General features: G+C 30.5%; 2 long non-coding RNA genes across 5 annotated transcripts in view; one reads left to right on the top strand and one right to left on the bottom strand.

Annotated features, from left to right (window-relative positions):
* Positions 1-18,897, bottom strand: part of LOC146993178 (uncharacterized) — an 880,479-nt gene that overhangs the window by 214,718 nt on the left and 646,864 nt on the right. The window lies entirely within an intron of this gene.
* LOC146993183 (uncharacterized) overlaps positions 1-18,897 on the top strand; it is a 175,237-nt gene that overhangs the window by 152,601 nt on the left and 3,739 nt on the right. For all 3 annotated transcript variants that reach the window (XR_015038294.1, XR_015038295.1, XR_015038293.1), the window contains 4 exons: positions 303-402; positions 4,748-4,847; positions 13,632-13,731; positions 18,064-18,163. This is a non-coding gene — a long non-coding RNA (uncharacterized LOC146993183). The remainder of the gene's footprint in view (positions 1-302; positions 403-4,747; positions 4,848-13,631; positions 13,732-18,063; positions 18,164-18,897) is intronic.

Genomic DNA, 18,897 nt, shown 5'->3' with positions numbered 1-18,897 from the left:
ATCTGTAATAACTGTATAATTTTTTTTTTCTTTCATTGTTCATATTGTACCCATACATTAAAAACCTCTTTCGCTTACTGTACTTCTGTCGTATAAGGAAAATCATTCGCTTTTCTATCGACTGCAATCATGATTTTAGTAACAATGTAGCACATTGCTGGAATTTAAAACAAAGAAGGCTACTTTCGAAGTTTTATATATTAAGAAACAATATTAGATATTTCTCTTTGTGTATAGATATTCTTTAATTTCAAAGTAGTTAAAATCTAATGATTCCTTCCCCCATCCTTGGCCTCTTCTAGTGTAATTTGTCATCATTTTTGTGCACTCTTGGATTGCAGAACATATCATGAAAGAAAAAGAATGGAGAAATAGTGCAGAGCAAAAAGACATCTGTGGCTGGTAATTCTTGTTTTATATTAACTTTATTTTCACTAGAAATGCTTGAATGTTATAATTTGTAGGTCCCTTTTCACATGTTGCTTTATATTGGAGTTTTACTACTTATTTATTTTACGTGAACGCTTCACATTATGTTTTAATGTTTAGGGTAGCGTCTATGCATTAATTTCTTAGGTTTTGAATTCCATATTGAAGTGTCTGAATTGGTTCTTTCTTTATATTGTATTGTAATATTCGAAGTGAGGTTGAACTGTTAATCACACTATAATTATCAGAAGTCTGAGATTTGTTAGAGTTCTGTTGCTTCTTAGTGGTTTCAAAATTACTGCTGTAGTGTAATTTTTTCCCAAGTGGCCTCCTTTCGCATTACGAGAAGGAGGCTAAGCATTTTCCTCTCTGTCTGGCCTAATATTTTCCTTGTCTAACGGGGTCTTCTCTTCCCAACCGGTCAGTGTAATTACTCTGCCTGTGTATAAACCAATTTTGTTTCAGTTTTTTCCGAATTTAGAGTCTGTCTGTCAAGTGCTGTTTCTCTTAAAACCATTGAAAGTTAAATGTTGAACAAAAAAGAAATGTAAATAAAAATTTAATGAGTACTCGTAATGAAAGTTAGTGGGGCCAAATTGTCTTCTGTTAAGGCTGCTCAAAATGTGCTTTTTATTAGTTGTTTTAAGCATACTTTATTAAATTTTTCCCTTAATCTGAACTATTTTGGCATATTGGGAAGTTTTATGAACCTATTTGCGAAGATCTATTTAAAACTGATTTCACACATAAAAATTCGTTTTGAAATCAAATCAGAGATGTTTTATTATTATCGAAGTAAAATTCTGCAGAATAACTTTCCACTTTGTTTTGCAAAGCACTCTGAAAGTTTCTTTTGGACTTCTTTCCGTTCTCTTGGCAAATGCATGACAGAAATATTTTTTGAGAAAGCTGATGTCTTTTGCTTATAAGAATGATTGATGCAACTGTATGCGTGCCGCTGTAAAGAGCACATGTTTTTTCTTTAATTGGGTAATTCTTCGCTAGAAGATCAGACATTGCTTTTTGTGTTATTTAACAATTTCTTCATCTTATCTTCAGTTAAAAGCTCTTCTTCATAATGAGCGCTTTTATTATCAAGGGGTTTTATAAGACCCCAATTCTTCTTTTGTAATTTTCTGATTCATTGTTTGACTTCTCTGTCTTTCATATGTGAAAATTCTTCGGCATCGATTGCTTTTGAAATTTGTAAGATTTTTCGGGCTTCATTTTCAGTCCATGGAAATTGTTTAAAGTAGCAGATAAATTCTTTCCGGTGTTGATGGATGAATGTTGCACCACGTATGAATGAAATTCTAGCAGTGGACAAATAAAATGGGATCTTTTAAGGTACTGCTATACGCGAAATCATGCTTTAAAAGTCTGCGCTCAGCAAGTACCTGCCGTATTAAAAATGATAGACTACGAAATATGACTTGAAGAATTGTATGAGTTATTTGGAATGCAGATTGGGAGTTTAGTCGTGATAGGTAAACAGTCTATACAGATGACCGGAAATAATAAAAATTTAGATGGGTGTACTATAAAGTATTTTACTCCTGGACCATGGAGTAGTCATAAACAGTACTTGTGTAAAAACAGATTAAAGTATATGAATTCCCTGTTTAAGAAAGGAATTTCTCTATGACAGTATGCAGTCTGTATCATAGCTGGAATAGTGAGGTGTTGTGTCTTCAGGGAAACAAAATCTGTTATTCTGTAATTTTTCCTGAAAATGTGTGTTTAAATTTTGTTACCTAGGTAACCTATTTTTAACTCTTTCTATATGAAAATAAAACCAAATACAGACAAAGAAATAAAATTGCATTCCTTCCCTTGGTGCAGTTATTAACAACTTTAACTTAATGGGAGCCAATTTTAAGTTTATAAAATTTTGGCTAGCTGTAATTATATATTGCACTTTTAATATTTCAGTTATAAGTGCATTACACAAAGTATAAAAATGTGTGGTATAATATCTTAAAGAAAAGGTATACTCTTTGTATTATTTACAAAAAAATTCAGCAAGATGAAAATTAAATACAGGGAAATCATATTTTAATGTGAAATTTAACATTGCATTTCTTCTGAGAGTTTTTTTTTTCTCCCTCTGGTACATGCGATGTTATTGCTAAATCCATGCAGTCGTCCAGATGTTTGTTTGTTATTCTGTATCTGAACATTGATTTTAACAAGATTGTTGTTGAAAATCCTCTTTCACATTTTTAGGTAGATCGAAAGCAGGAATTTATGTTTTTAAAAGTTTAACAGTTCATGATTTTTCTGATCTAGGACTATTCAAATGGCTTTTTGTGATATTCTTTATCTTAATTAGGATGAAAACCAGTTATTTCTATTTCTAGATCAGTAGAATTGTTAACATATTTGCAATCTTTTACCATTTTTCTTAAACACTAGTCTTATGTAATGGGTTTGAAGTGAACGTAGTAGTTGGCCTAATTTTAAATACACTCAAAACATCTAATTTAGAAACTAATTTAAGCTCGATGAGATTTTCCAAATGTTTGTTTCAGTTTTCTTATATTTCACGCTTTAGTTCTCCAGATTTTCAAAGTGGAAAAATGTACATTGCATTATGGTAAAAATGTATATTCCTTATATTTGTGTAATATTTTTACAAAATTAATTCTGATTTAAAATTAATTTAAAATACCCTTAAATTCAAAAACTTTAGTTTAGTTCTCCCTCCCCCCTCAAGTTTAAGATTTTAGTTATTATGTCTGTAAGAATGACTAAATCATAGAACCAATTATGGTCAATAATTTCTTCATAAGTTTCGTTTCTAGATTTTTAAAATTCTTCTATGAAACTTTTGTAACAGAAGCTGGGATGGAACCCAGGCAGCCAGACAGAATGTCCCTTCCCTGAGTGAAAATTTCTATCATTTCACTGCAAGTGACATTATAATATTTCAGAATAAACCCTCGTAACACTAATAAATGTATGTAGATTTTTTTTTTTTTTTTTTAATGTTTATATAATGCATGTTTGGTTCTTACAACATTTTGAGCTATTATATTACTAATTCTGTATGTGAGCTAAGACAGTTTAATATAGAACATCTGCTTCAAGACTAAAAGTAAAGTATTTGATTTGTGTTTTACCTTTCGTGTGTTTTGAGAGGTACGTTCTAATCTACAATTTATGGAATTTCTCGGTATTGGACATCTCACATAGCTGACAAAATTTCATTCCTATGTTTAGGTTTTATAGTACAATAAGTTGAGCATCCCTACATTAGTATATGACTTTGATTCCTTCGAAAGAAAAAAAGAGTATCTTAGTTTTGTTGAATTTTTGGTCAAAATTTTAGTATATAGGTAATTGCAATAGCTCATTCACGAAATTTTATTTAAATTTTTTGCATCATTTCAAAATGGTATATCATTCAATGGCATTTGATGTGTTTTGGCTTGCTGTATTAAAGCGGGGCTCGATCCCGTGCAGCTAGACAATATGTTCTTTCCCTTAGTGAAATATTGCTATAATTTCATTAAAGTGACGTGGTAATATTACAGGATAATTTCTTGTACATTGGACTAAGCTGTCCTCTCTCATGGATGAGTGTACCTAAGTAAAGAACTTAAAATTAGAAAGGGTTCTTGCATTAAAATTCTGAATGAAATATTTATTTTATGGTTTATGACTTTTGTTTCCAAGATGTTTTTCGAAATCTGTTTTTAGAATAGTGTTTTTGAGCCCTTTCTAAAAAAAAAAAAAAAAAAAAAAAAAAAGCCATAAAAGTATATATGTATAGCTCTTTTAATGTCAATATATTGCGAGTTTGATTCTTACTCTTTTTTGATCTGTTATGTCACTAATTCTGTGTGTGAATTAAGATAGTTTTATATATAACACCTGCTTCAAAGCTAACAGTAAAGTTTATTTTGTTTATTTGTCATTTAAAATTACCTGCTTATTGACTTTCGGTGCCATTTTTGTACCTGCGCTAAAATTATTTACTTTTCTCGAAGATCATTTTCCCTTTTATTCTGTGTATCTGTAATAACTGTATAATTTTTTTTTTCTTTCATTGTTCATGTTGTACCCATACATTAAAAACCTCTTTCGCTTACTGTACTTCTGTCGTATAAAGAAAATCATTTGCTTTTCTATCGACTGCAATCATGATTTTAGTAACAATGTAGCACATTGCTGGAATTTAAAACAAAGAAGGCTACTTTCGAAGTTTTATATATTAAGAAACAATATTAGATATTTCTCTTTGTGTATAGATATTCTTTAATTTCAAAGTAGTTAAAATCTAATGATTCCTTCCCCCATCCTTGGCCTCTTCTAGTGTAATTTGTCATCATTTTTGTGCACTCTTGGATTGCAGAACATATCATGAAAGAAAAAGAATGGAGAAATAGTGCAGAGCAAAAAGACATCTGTGGCTGGTAATTCTTGTTTTATATTAACTTTATTTTCACTAGAAATGCTTGAATGTTATAATTTGTAGGTCCCTTTTCACATGTTGCTTTATATTGGAGTTTTACTACTTATTTATTTTACGTGAACGCTTCACATTATGTTTTAATGTTTAGGGTAGCGTCTATGCATTAATTTCTTAGGTTTTGAATTCCATATTGAAGTGTCTGAATTGGTTCTTTCTTTATATTGTATTGTAATATTCGAAGTGAGGTTGAACTGTTAATCACACTATAATTATCAGAAGTCTGAGATTTGTTAGAGTTCTGTTGCTTCTTAGTGGTTTCAAAATTACTGCTGTAGTGTAATTTTTTCCCAAGTGGCCTCCTTTCGCATTACGAGAAGGAGGCTAAGCATTTTCCTCTCTGTCTGGCCTAATATTTTCCTTGTCTAACGGGGTCTTCTCTTCCCAACCGGTCAGTGTAATTACTCTGCCTGTGTATAAACCAATTTTGTTTCAGTTTTTTCCGAATTTAGAGTCTGTCTGTCAAGTGCTGTTTCTCTTAAAACCATTGAAAGTTAAATGTTGAACAAAAAAGAAATGTAAATAAAAATTTAATGAGTACTCGTAATGAAAGTTAGTGGGGCCAAATTGTCTTCTGTTAAGGCTGCTCAAAATGTGCTTTTTATTAGTTGTTTTAAGCATACTTTATTAAATTTTTCCCTTAATCTGAACTATTTTGGCATATTGGGAAGTTTTATGAACCTATTTGCGAAGATCTATTTAAAACTGATTTCACACATAAAAATTCGTTTTGAAATCAAATCAGAGATGTTTTATTATTATCGAAGTAAAATTCTGCAGAATAACTTTCCACTTTGTTTTGCAAAGCACTCTGAAAGTTTCTTTTGGACTTCTTTCCGTTCTCTTGGCAAATGCATGACAGAAATATTTTTTGAGAAAGCTGATGTCTTTTGCTTATAAGAATGATTGATGCAACTGTATGCGTGCCGCTGTAAAGAGCACATGTTTTTTCTTTAATTGGGTAATTCTTCGCTAGAAGATCAGACATTGCTTTTTGTGTTATTTAACAATTTCTTCATCTTATCTTCAGTTAAAAGCTCTTCTTCATAATGAGCGCTTTTATTATCAAGGGGTTTTATAAGACCCCAATTCTTCTTTTGTAATTTTCTGATTCATTGTTTGACTTCTCTGTCTTTCATATGTGAAAATTCTTCGGCATCGATTGCTTTTGAAATTTGTAAGATTTTTCGGGCTTCATTTTCAGTCCATGGAAATTGTTTAAAGTAGCAGATAAATTCTTTCCGGTGTTGATGGATGAATGTTGCACCACGTATGAATGAAATTCTAGCAGTGGACAAATAAAATGGGATCTTTTAAGGTACTGCTATACGCGAAATCATGCTTTAAAAGTCTGCGCTCAGCAAGTACCTGCCGTATTAAAAATGATAGACTACGAAATATGACTTGAAGAATTGTATGAGTTATTTGGAATGCAGATTGGGAGTTTAGTCGTGATAGGTAAACAGTCTATACAGATGACCGGAAATAATAAAAATTTAGATGGGTGTACTATAAAGTATTTTACTCCTGGACCATGGAGTAGTCATAAACAGTACTTGTGTAAAAACAGATTAAAGTATATGAATTCCCTGTTTAAGAAAGGAATTTCTCTATGACAGTATGCAGTCTGTATCATAGCTGGAATAGTGAGGTGTTGTGTCTTCAGGGAAACAAAATCTGTTATTCTGTAATTTTTCCTGAAAATGTGTGTTTAAATTTTGTTACCTAGGTAACCTATTTTTAACTCTTTCTATATGAAAATAAAACCAAATACAGACAAAGAAATAAAATTGCATTCCTTCCCTTGGTGCAGTTATTAACAACTTTAACTTAATGGGAGCCAATTTTAAGTTTATAAAATTTTGGCTAGCTGTAATTATATATTGCACTTTTAATATTTCAGTTATAAGTGCATTACACAAAGTATAAAAATGTGTGGTATAATATCTTAAAGAAAAGGTATACTCTTTGTATTATTTACAAAAAAATTCAGCAAGATGAAAATTAAATACAGGGAAATCATATTTTAATGTGAAATTTAACATTGCATTTCTTCTGAGAGTTTTTTTTTTCTCCCTCTGGTACATGCGATGTTATTGCTAAATCCATGCAGTCGTCCAGATGTTTGTTTGTTATTCTGTATCTGAACATTGATTTTAACAAGATTGTTGTTGAAAATCCTCTTTCACATTTTTAGGTAGATCGAAAGCAGGAATTTATGTTTTTAAAAGTTTAACAGTTCATGATTTTTCTGATCTAGGACTATTCAAATGGCTTTTTGTGATATTCTTTATCTTAATTAGGATGAAAACCAGTTATTTCTATTTCTAGATCAGTAGAATTGTTAACATATTTGCAATCTTTTACCATTTTTCTTAAACACTAGTCTTATGTAATGGGTTTGAAGTGAACGTAGTAGTTGGCCTAATTTTAAATACACTCAAAACATCTAATTTAGAAACTAATTTAAGCTCGATGAGATTTTCCAAATGTTTGTTTCAGTTTTCTTATATTTCACGCTTTAGTTCTCCAGATTTTCAAAGTGGAAAAATGTACATTGCATTATGGTAAAAATGTATATTCCTTATATTTGTGTAATATTTTTACAAAATTAATTCTGATTTAAAATTAATTTAAAATACCCTTAAATTCAAAAACTTTAGTTTAGTTCTCCCTCCCCCCTCAAGTTTAAGATTTTAGTTATTATGTCTGTAAGAATGACTAAATCATAGAACCAATTATGGTCAATAATTTCTTCATAAGTTTCGTTTCTAGATTTTTAAAATTCTTCTATGAAACTTTTGTAACAGAAGCTGGGATGGAACCCAGGCAGCCAGACAGAATGTCCCTTCCCTGAGTGAAAATTTCTATCATTTCACTGCAAGTGACATTATAATATTTCAGAATAAACCCTCGTAACACTAATAAATGTATGTAGATTTTTTTTTTTTTTTTAATGTTTATATAATGCATGTTTGGTTCTTACAACATTTTGAGCTATTATATTACTAATTCTGTATGTGAGCTAAGACAGTTTAATATAGAACATCTGCTTCAAGACTAAAAGTAAAGTATTTGATTTGTGTTTTACCTTTCGTGTGTTTTGAGAGGTACGTTCTAATCTACAATTTATGGAATTTCTCGGTATTGGACATCTCACATAGCTGACAAAATTTCATTCCTATGTTTAGGTTTTATAGTACAATAAGTTGAGCATCCCTACATTAGTATATGACTTTGATTCCTTCGAAAGAAAAAAAGAGTATCTTAGTTTTGTTGAATTTTTGGTCAAAATTTTAGTATATAGGTAATTGCAATAGCTCATTCACGAAATTTTATTTAAATTTTTTGCATCATTTCAAAATGGTATATCATTCAATGGCATTTGATGTGTTTTGGCTTGCTGTATTAAAGCGGGGCTCGATCCCGTGCAGCTAGACAATATGTTCTTTCCCTTAGTGAAATATTGCTATAATTTCATTAAAGTGACGTGGTAATATTACAGGATAATTTCTTGTACATTGGACTAAGCTGTCCTCTCTCATGGATGAGTGTACCTAAGTAAAGAACTTAAAATTAGAAAGGGTTCTTGCATTAAAATTCTGAATGAAATATTTATTTTATGGTTTATGACTTTTGTTTCCAAGATGTTTTTCGAAATCTGTTTTTAGAATAGTGTTTTTGAGCCCTTTCTAAAAAAAAAAAAAAAAAAAAAAAAAAAAGCCATAAAAGTATATATGTATAGCTCTTTTAATGTCAATATATTGCGAGTTTGATTCTTACTCTTTTTTGATCTGTTATGTCACTAATTCTGTGTGTGAATTAAGATAGTTTTATATAGAACACCTGCTTCAAAGCTAACAGTAAAGTTTATTTTGTTTATTTGTCATTTAAAATTACCTGCTTATTGACTTTCGGTGCCATTTTTGTACCTGCGCTAAAATTATTTACTTTTCTCGAAGATCATTTTCCCTTTTATTCTGTGTATCTGTAATAACTGTATAATTTTTTTTTTCTTTCATTGTTCATGTTGTACCCATACATTAAAAACCTCTTTCGCTTACTGTACTTCTGTCGTATAAAGAAAATCATTTGCTTTTCTATCGACTGCAATCATGATTTTAGTAACAATGTAGCACATTGCTGGAATTTAAAACAAAGAAGGCTACTTTCGAAGTTTTATATATTAAGAAACAATATTAGATATTTCTCTTTGTGTATAGATATTCTTTAATTTCAAAGTAGTTAAAATCTAATGATTCCTTCCCCCATCCTTGGCCTCTTCTAGTGTAATTTGTCATCATTTTTGTGCACTCTTGAATTGCAGAACATATCATGAAAGAAAAAGAATGGAGAAATAGTGCAGAGCAAAAAGACATCTGTGGCTGGTAATTCTTGTTTTATATTAACTTTATTTTCACTAGAAATGCTTGAATGTTATAATTTGTAGGTCCCTTTTCACATGTTGCTTTATATTGGAGTTTTACTACTTATTTGTTTTACGTGAACGCTTCACATTATGTTTTAATGTTTAGGGTAGCGTCTATGCATTAATTTCTTAGGTTTTGAATTCCATATTGAAGTGTCTGAATTGGTTCTTTCTTTATATTGTATTGTAATATTCGAAGTGAGGTTGAACTGTTAATCACACTATAATTATCAGAAGTCTGAGATTTGTTAGAGTTCTGTTGCTTCTTAGTGGTTTCAAAATTACTGCTGTAGTGTAATTTTTTCCCAAGTGGCCTCCTTTCGCATTACGAGAAGGAGGCTAAGCATTTTCCTCTCTGTCTGGCCTAATATTTTCCTTGTCTAACGGGGTCTTCTCTTCCCAACCGGTCAGTGTAATTACTCTGCCTGTGTATAAACCAATTTTGTTTCAGTTTTTTCCGAATTTAGAGTCTGTCTGTCAAGTGCTGTTTCTCTTAAAACCATTGAAAGTTAAATGTTGAACAAAAAAGAAATGTAAATAAAAATGTAATGAGTACTCGTAATGAAAGTTAGTGGGGCCAAATTGTCTTCTGTTAAGGCTGCTCAAAATGTGCTTTTTATTAGTTGTTTTAAGCATACTTTATTAAATTTTTCCCTTAATCTGAACTATTTTGGCATATTGGGAAGTTTTATGAACCTATTTGCGAAGATCTATTTAAAACTGATTTCACAAATAAAAATTCGTTTTGAAATCAAATCAGAGATGTTTTATTATTATCGAAGTAAAATTCTGCAGAAAACTTTCGACTTTGTTTTGCAAAGCACTCTGAAAGTTTCTTTTGGACTTCTTTCCGTTCTCTTGGCAAATGCATGACAGAAATATTTTTTGAGAAAGCTGATGTCTTTTGCTTATAAGAATGATTGATGCAACTGTATGCGTGCCGCTGTAAAGAGCACATGTTTTTTCTTTAATTGGGTAATTCTTCGCTAGAAGATCAGACATTGCTTTTTGTGTTATTTAACAATTTCTTCATCTTATCTTCAGTTAAAAGCTCTTCTTCATAATGAGCGCTTTTATTATCAAGGGGTTTTATAAGACCCCAATTCTTCTTTTGTAATTTTCTGATTCATTGTTTGACTTCTCTGTCTTTCATATGTGAAAATTCTTCGGCATCGATTGCTTTTGAAATTTGTAAGATTTTTCGGGCTTCATTTTCAGTCCATGGAAATTGTTTAAAGTAGCAGATAAATTCTTTCCGGTGTTGATGGATGAATGTTGCACCACGTATGAATGAAATTCTAGCAGTGGACAAATAAAATGGGATCTTTTAAGGTACTGCTATACGCGAAATCATGCTTTAAAAGTCTGCGCTCAGCAAGTACCTGCCGTATTAAAAATGATAGACTACGAAATATGACTTGAAGAATTGTATGAGTTATTTGGAATGCAGATTGGGAGTTTAGTCGTGATAGGTAAACAGTCTATACAGATGACCGGAAATAATAAAAATTTAGATGGGTGTACTATAAAGTATTTTACTCCTGGACCATGGAGTAGTCATAAACAGTACTTGTGTAAAAACAGATTAAAGTATATGAATTCCCTGTTTAAGAAAGGAATTTCTCTATGACAGTATGCAGTCTGTATCATAGCTGGAATAGTGAGGTGTTGTGTCTTCAGGGAAACAAAATCTGTTATTCTGTAATTTTTCCTGAAAATGTGTGTTTAAATTTTGTTACCTAGGTAACCTATTTTTAACTCTTTCTATATGAAAATAAAACCAAATACAGACAAAGAAATAAAATTGCATTCCTTCCCTTGGTGCAGTTATTAACAACTTTAACTTAATGGGAGCCAATTTTAAGTTTATAAAATTTTGGCTAGCTGTAATTATATATTGCACTTTTAATATTTCAGTTATAAGTGCATTACACAAAGTATAAAAATGTGTGGTATAATATCTTAAAGAAAAGGTATACTCTTTGTATTATTTACAAAAAAATTCAGCAAGATGAAAATTAAATACAGGGAAATCATATTTTAATGTGAAATTTAACATTGCATTTCTTCTGAGAGTTTTTTTTTTCTCCCTCTGGTACATGCGATGTTATTGCTAAATCCATGCAGTCGTCCAGATGTTTGTTTGTTATTCTGTATCTGAACATTGATTTTAACAAGATTGTTGTTGAAAATCCTCTTTCACATTTTTAGGTAGATCGAAAGCAGGAATTTATGTTTTTAAAAGTTTAACAGTTCATGATTTTTCTGATCTAGGACTATTCAAATGGCTTTTTGTGATATTCTTTATCTTAATTAGGATGAAAACCAGTTATTTCTATTTCTAGATCAGTAGAATTGTTAACATATTTGCAATCTTTTACCATTTTTCTTAAACACTAGTCTTATGTAATGGGTTTGAAGTGAACGTAGTAGTTGGCCTAATTTTAAATACACTCAAAACATCTAATTTAGAAACTAATTTAAGCTCGATGAGATTTTCCAAATGTTTGTTTCAGTTTTCTTATATTTCACGCTTTAGTTCTCCAGATTTTCAAAGTGGAAAAATGTACATTGCATTATGGTAAAAATGTATATTCCTTATATTTGTGTAATATTTTTACAAAATTAATTCTGATTTAAAATTAATTTAAAATACCCTTAAATTCAAAAACTTTAGTTTAGTTCTCCCTCCCCCCTCAAGTTTAAGATTTTAGTTATTATGTCTGTAAGAATGACTAAATCATAGAACCAATTATGGTCAATAATTTCTTCATAAGTTTCGTTTCTAGATTTTTAAAATTCTTCTATGAAACTTTTGTAACAGAAGCTGGGATGGAACCCAGGCAGCCAGACAGAATGTCCCTTCCCTGAGTGAAAATTTCTATCATTTCACTGCAAGTGACATTATAATATTTCAGAATAAACCCTCGTAACACTAATAAATGTATGTAGATTTTTTTTTTTTTTTTTAATGTTTATATAATGCATGTTTGGTTCTTACAACATTTTGAGCTATTATATTACTAATTCTGTATGTGAGCTAAGACAGTTTAATATAGAACATCTGCTTCAAGACTAAAAGTAAAGTATTTGATTTGTGTTTTACCTTTCGTGTGTTTTGAGAGGTACGTTCTAATCTACAATTTATGGAATTTCTCGGTATTGGACATCTCACATAGCTGACAAAATTTCATTCCTATGTTTAGGTTTTATAGTACAATAAGTTGAGCATCCCTACATTAGTATATGACTTTGATTCCTTCGAAAGAAAAAAAGAGTATCTTAGTTTTGTTGAATTTTTGGTCAAAATTTTAGTATATAGGTAATTGCAATAGCTCATTCACGAAATTTTATTTAAATTTTTTGCATCATTTCAAAATGGTATATCATTCAATGGCATTTGATGTGTTTTGGCTTGCTGTATTAAAGCGGGGCTCGATCCCGTGCAGCTAGACAATATGTTCTTTCCCTTAGTGAAATATTGCTATAATTTCATTAAAGTGACGTGGTAATATTACAGGATAATTTCTTGTACATTGGACTAAGCTGTCCTCTCTCATGGATGAGTGTACCTAAGTAAAGAACTTAAAATTAGAAAGGGTTCTTGCATTAAAATTCTGAATGAAATATTTATTTTATGGTTTATGACTTTTGTTTCCAAGATGTTTTTCGAAATCTGTTTTTAGAATAGTGTTTTTGAGCCCTTTCTAAAAAAAAAAAAAAAAAAAAAAAAGCCATAAAAGTATATATGTATAGCTCTTTTAATGTCAATATATTGCGAGTTTGATTCTTACTCTTTTTTGATCTGTTATGTCACTAATTCTGTGTGTGAATTAAGATAGTTTTATATATAACACCTGCTTCAAAGCTAACAGTAAAGTTTATTTTGTTTATTTGTCATTTAAAATTACCTGCTTATTGACTTTCGGTGCCATTTTTGTACCTGCGCTAAAATTATTTACTTTTCTCGAAGATCATTTTCCCTTTTATTCTGTGTATCTGTAATAACTGTATAATTTTTTTTTTCTTTCATTGTTCATGTTGTACCCATACATTAAAAACCTCTTTCGCTTACTGTACTTCTGTCGTATAAAGAAAATCATTTGCTTTTCTATCGACTGCAATCATGATTTTAGTAACAATGTAGCACATTGCTGGAATTTAAAACAAAGAAGGCTACTTTCGAAGTTTTATATATTAAGAAACAATATTAGATATTTCTCTTTGTGTATAGATATTCTTTAATTTCAAAGTAGTTAAAATCTAATGATTCCTTCCCCCATCCTTGGCCTCTTCTAGTGTAATTTGTCATCATTTTTGTGCACTCTTGGATTGCAGAACATATCATGAAAGAAAAAGAATGGAGAAATAGTGCAGAGCAAAAAGACATCTGTGGCTGGTAATTCTTGTTTTATATTAACTTTATTTTCACTAGAAATGCTTGAATGTTATAATTTGTAGGTCCCTTTTCACATGTTGCTTTATATTGGAGTTTTACTACTTATTTATTTTACGTGAACGCTTCACATTATGTTTTAATGTTTAGGGTAGCGTCTATGCATTAATTTCTTAGGTTTTGAATTCCATATTGAAGTGTCTGAATTGGTTCTTTCTTTATATTGTATTGTAATATTCGAAGTGAGGTTGAACTGTTAATCACACTATAATTATCAGAAGTCTGAGATTTGTTAGAGTTCTGTTGCTTCTTAGTGGTTTCAAAATTACTGCTGTAGTTTAATTTTTTCTAAGTGGCCTCCTTTCGCATTACGAGAAGGAGGCTAAGCATTTTCCTCTCTGTCTGGCCTAATATTTTCCTTGTCCAACGGGGTCTTCTCTTCCCAGCAGGTCAGTGTATACTCTGCCTGTGTATAAACCAATTTTGTTTCAGTTTTTTCCGAATTTAGAGTCTGTCTATCAAGTGCTGTTTCTCTTAAAACCATTGAAAGTAAAATGTTGAACAAAAAAGAAATGTAAATAAAAATGTAATGAGTACTCGTAATGAAAGTTAGTGGGGCCAAATTGTCTTCTGTTAAGGCTGCTCAAAATGTGCTTTTTATTAGTTGTTTTAAGCATACTTTATTAAATTTTTCCCTTAATCTGAACTATTTTGGCATATTGGGAAGTTTTATGAACCTATTTGCGAAGATCTATTTAAAACTGATTTCACAAATAAAAATTCGTTTTGAAATCAAATCAGAGATGTTTTATTATTATCGAAGTAAAATTCTGCAGAAAACTTTCGACTTTGTTTTGCAAAGCACTCTGAAAGTTTCTTTTGGACTTCTTTCCGTTCTCTTGGCAAATGCATGACAGAAATATTTTTTGAGAAAGCTGATGTCTCTTGCTTATAAGAATGATTGATGCAACTGTATGCGTGCCACTGTAAAGAGCACATGTTTTTTCTTTAATTGGGTAATTCTTCGCTAGAAGATCAGACATTGCTTTTTGTGTTATTTAACAATTTCTTCATCTTATCTTCAGTTAAAAGCTCTTCTTCATAATGAGCGCTTTTATTATCAAGGGGTTTTATAAGACCCCAATTCTTCTTTTGTAATTTTCTGATTCATTGTTTGACTTCTCTGTCTTTCATATGTGAAAATTCTTCGGCATCGATTGCTTTTGAAATTTGGAAGATTTTTCGGGCTTCATTTTCAGTCGATGGAAATTGTTTAAAGTAGCAGATAAATTCTTTCCAGTGTTGATGGATGAATGTTGCACCACGTATGAATGAAATTCTAGCAGTGGACAAATAAAATGGGATCTTTTAAGGTACTGCTATACGCGAAACCATGCTTTACAAGTCTGCGCTCAGCAAGTACCTGCCGTATTAAAAATGATAGACTACGAAATATGACTTGAAGAATTGTATGAGTTATTTGGAATGCAGATTGGGAGTTTGTTCGTGATAGGTAAACAGTCTATACAGATGACCGGAAATAATAAAAATTTAGATGGGTGTACTATAAAGTATTTTACTCCTGGACCATGGATTAGTCATAAACAGTACTTGTGTAAAAACAGATTAAAGTATATGAATTCCCTGTTTAAGAAAGGAATTTCTCTATGACAGTATGCAGTCTGTATCATAGCTGGAAGAGCGAGGTGTTGTGTCTTCAGGGAAACACAATCTGTTATTCTGTAATTTTTCCTGAAAATGTGTGTTTAAATTTTGTTACCTAGGTAACCTATTTTTAACTCTTTCTATATGAAAATAAAACCAAATACAGACAAAGAAATAAAATTGCATTCCTTCCCTTGGTGCAGTTATTAACAACTTTAACTTAATGGGAGCCAATTTTAAGTTTATAAAATTTTGGCTAGCTGCAATTATATATTGCACTTTTAATATTTCAATTATAAGTGCATTACACAAAGTATAAAAATGTGTGGTATAATATCTTAAAGAAAAGGTATACTCATTGTATTATTTACAAAAAAATTCAGCAAGATGAAAATTAAATACAGGGAAATCATATTTTAATGTGAAATTTAACATTGCATTTCTTCTGAGAGTTTTTTTTTTCTCCCTCTGGTACATGCGATGTTATTGCTAAATCCATGCAGTCGTCCGGATGTTTGTTTGTTATTCTTAATCTGAACATTGATTTTAACAAGTTTGTTGTTGAAAATCCTCTTTCACAATTTTCAGTAGATCGAAAGCAGGAATTTATCTTTTTAAAAGTTTAACAGTTCATGATTTTTCTGATCTAGGACTATTCAAATGGCTTTTTGTGATATTCTTTATCTTAATTAGGATGAAAACCAATTATTTCTATTTCTAGATCAGTAGAATTGTTAACATATTTGCAATCTTTTACCATTTTTCTTAAATACTAGTCTTATGTAATGGGTTTGAGGTGAACGTAGTAGTTGGCCTAATTTTAAATACACTCAAAACATCTAATTTAGAAACTAATTTAAGCTCGATTAGATTTTCCAAATGTTTGTTTCAGTTTTCTTATATGTCACGCTTTAGTTCTCCAAATTTTCAAAGTGGCAAAATGTACATAGCATTATGGTAAAAATGTATATTCCTTATATTTGTGTAATATTTTTACAAAATTGATTTTGATTTAAAATAAATTTAAAATAACCTTAAATTCAAAGACTTTAGTTCTCTTCCCTGCTCAAGTTTAAGATATTAGTTATTATGTCTGTAAGAATGACTAAATCGTAGAACGAATTATGGTCAATAATTTCTTGAGTTTCGTTTCTAGATTTTTAAAATTCTTCTATGAAACTTTTGTAACAGAAGCTGGGATGGAACCCAGGCAGCCAGACAGAATGTCCCTTCCCTGAGTGAAAATTTCTATCATTTCACTGCAAGTGACATTATAATATTTCAGAATAAACCCTCGTAACACTAATAAATGTATGTAGATTTTTTTTTTTTTTAATGTTTATATAATGCGTGTTTGGTTCTTACAACATTTTGAGCTATTATATTACTAATTCTGTATGTGAGCTAAGACAGTTTAATATAGAACATCTGCTTCAAGACTAAAAGTAAAGTATTTGATTTGTGTTTTACCTTTCGTGTGTTTTGAGAGGTACGTTCTAATCTACAATTTATGGAATTTCTCGGTATTGGACATCTCACATAGCTGACAAAATTTCATTCCTATGTTTAGGTTTTATAGTACAATAAGTTGAGCATCCCTACATTAGTATATGACTTTGATTCCTTCGAAAGAAAAAAAGAGTATCTTAGTTTTGTTGAATTTTTGATCAAAATTTTAGTATATAGGTAATTGCATTAGCTCATTCACGAAATTTTATTTAAATTTTTTGCAACATTTCAAAATGGTATATCATTTAATGGCATTTGATGTGTTTTGGCTTGCTGTATTAAAGCGGGGCTCGATCCCGTGCAGCTAGACAATATGTTGTTTCCCTGAGTGAAATATTGCTATAATTTCATTAAAGTGACGTGGTAATATTACAGTATAATTTCTTGTACATTGGACTAAGCTGTCCTCTCTCATGGATGAGTGTACCTAAGTAAAGAACTTAAAATTAGAAAGGGTTCTTGCATTAAAATTCTGAATGAAATATTTATTTTATGGTTTATGACTTTTGTTTCCAAGATGTTTTTCGAAATCTGTTTTTAGAATGGTGTTTTTGAGCCCTTTCTAAAAAAAAAAAAAAAAAAAAAAAAAAAAAGCCATAAAAGTATATATGTATAGCTTTTTTAATGTCAATATATTGCGAGTTTGATTCTTACTCTTTTTTGATCTGTTATGTCACTAATTCTGTGTGTGAATTAAGATAGTTTTATATATAACACCTGCTTCAAAGCTAACAGTAAAGTTTATTTTGTTTATTTGTCATTTAAAATTACCTGCTTATTGACTTTCGGTGCCATTTTTTGTACCTGCGCTAAAATTATTAACTTTTCTCGAAGATCATTTTCCCTTTTATTCTGTGTATCTGTAATAACTGTATAATTTTTTTTTTCCTTTCATTGTTCATATTGTACCCATACATTAAAAACCTCTTTCGCTTACTGTACTTCTGTCGTATAAGGAAAATCATTCGCTTTTCTATCGACTGCAATCATGATTTTAGTAACAATGTAGCACATTGCTGGAATTTAAAACAAAGAAGGCTACTTTCGAAGTTTTATATATTAAGAAACAATATTAGATATTTCTCTTTGTGTATAGATATTCTTTAATTTCAAAGTAGTTAAAATCTAATGATTCCTTCCCCCATCCTTGGCCTCTTCTAGTGTAATTTGTCATCATTTTTGTGCACTCTTGGATTGCAGAACATATCATGAAAGAAAAAGAATGGAGAAATAGTGCAGAGCAAAAAGACATCTGTGGCTGGTAATTCTTGTTTTATATTAACTTTATTTTCACTAGAAATGCTTGAATGTTATAATTTGTAGGTCCCTTTTCACATGTTGCTTTATATTGGAGTTTTACTACTTATTTATTTTACGTGAACGCTTCACATTATGTTTTATTGTTTAGGGTAGCGTCTATGCATTAATTTCTTATGTTTTGAATTCCATATTGAAGTGTCTGAATTGGTTCTTTCTTTATATTGTATTGTAATATTTGAAGTGAGGTTGAACTGTTAATCACACTATAATTATCAGAAGTCTGAGATTTGTTAGAGTTCTGTTGCTTCTTAGTGGATTCAAAATTACTGCTGTAGTGTAATTTTTTCCCAAGTGGCCTCCTTTCGCATTACGAGGAGGAGGCTAAGCATTTTCCTCTCTGTCTGGCCTAATATTTTCCTTGTCTAACGGGGTCTTCTCTTCCCAACCGGTCAGTGTAATTACTCTGCCTGTGTATAAACCAATTTTGTTTCAGTTTTTTCCGAATTTAGAGTCTGTCTGTCAAGTGCTGTTTCTCTTAAAACCATTGAAAGTTAAATGTTGAACAAAAAAGAAATGTAAATAAAAATTTAATGAGTACTCGTAATGAAAGTTAGTGGGGCCAAATTGTCTTCTGTTAAGGCTGCTCAAAATGTGCTTTTTATTAGTTGTTTTAAGCATACTTTATTAAATTTTTCCCTTAATCTGAACTATTTTGGCATATTGGGAAGTTTTATG

Source organism: Stegodyphus dumicola, chromosome X1, assembly GCF_044657685.1.
Source record: "Stegodyphus dumicola isolate Sdum_Otavi_A_Nest chromosome X1, ASM4465768v1".
NCBI lineage: Eukaryota > Metazoa > Arthropoda > Arachnida > Araneae > Eresidae > Stegodyphus > Stegodyphus dumicola.
This window is presented reverse-complemented; position numbering and strand designations above follow the sequence as displayed.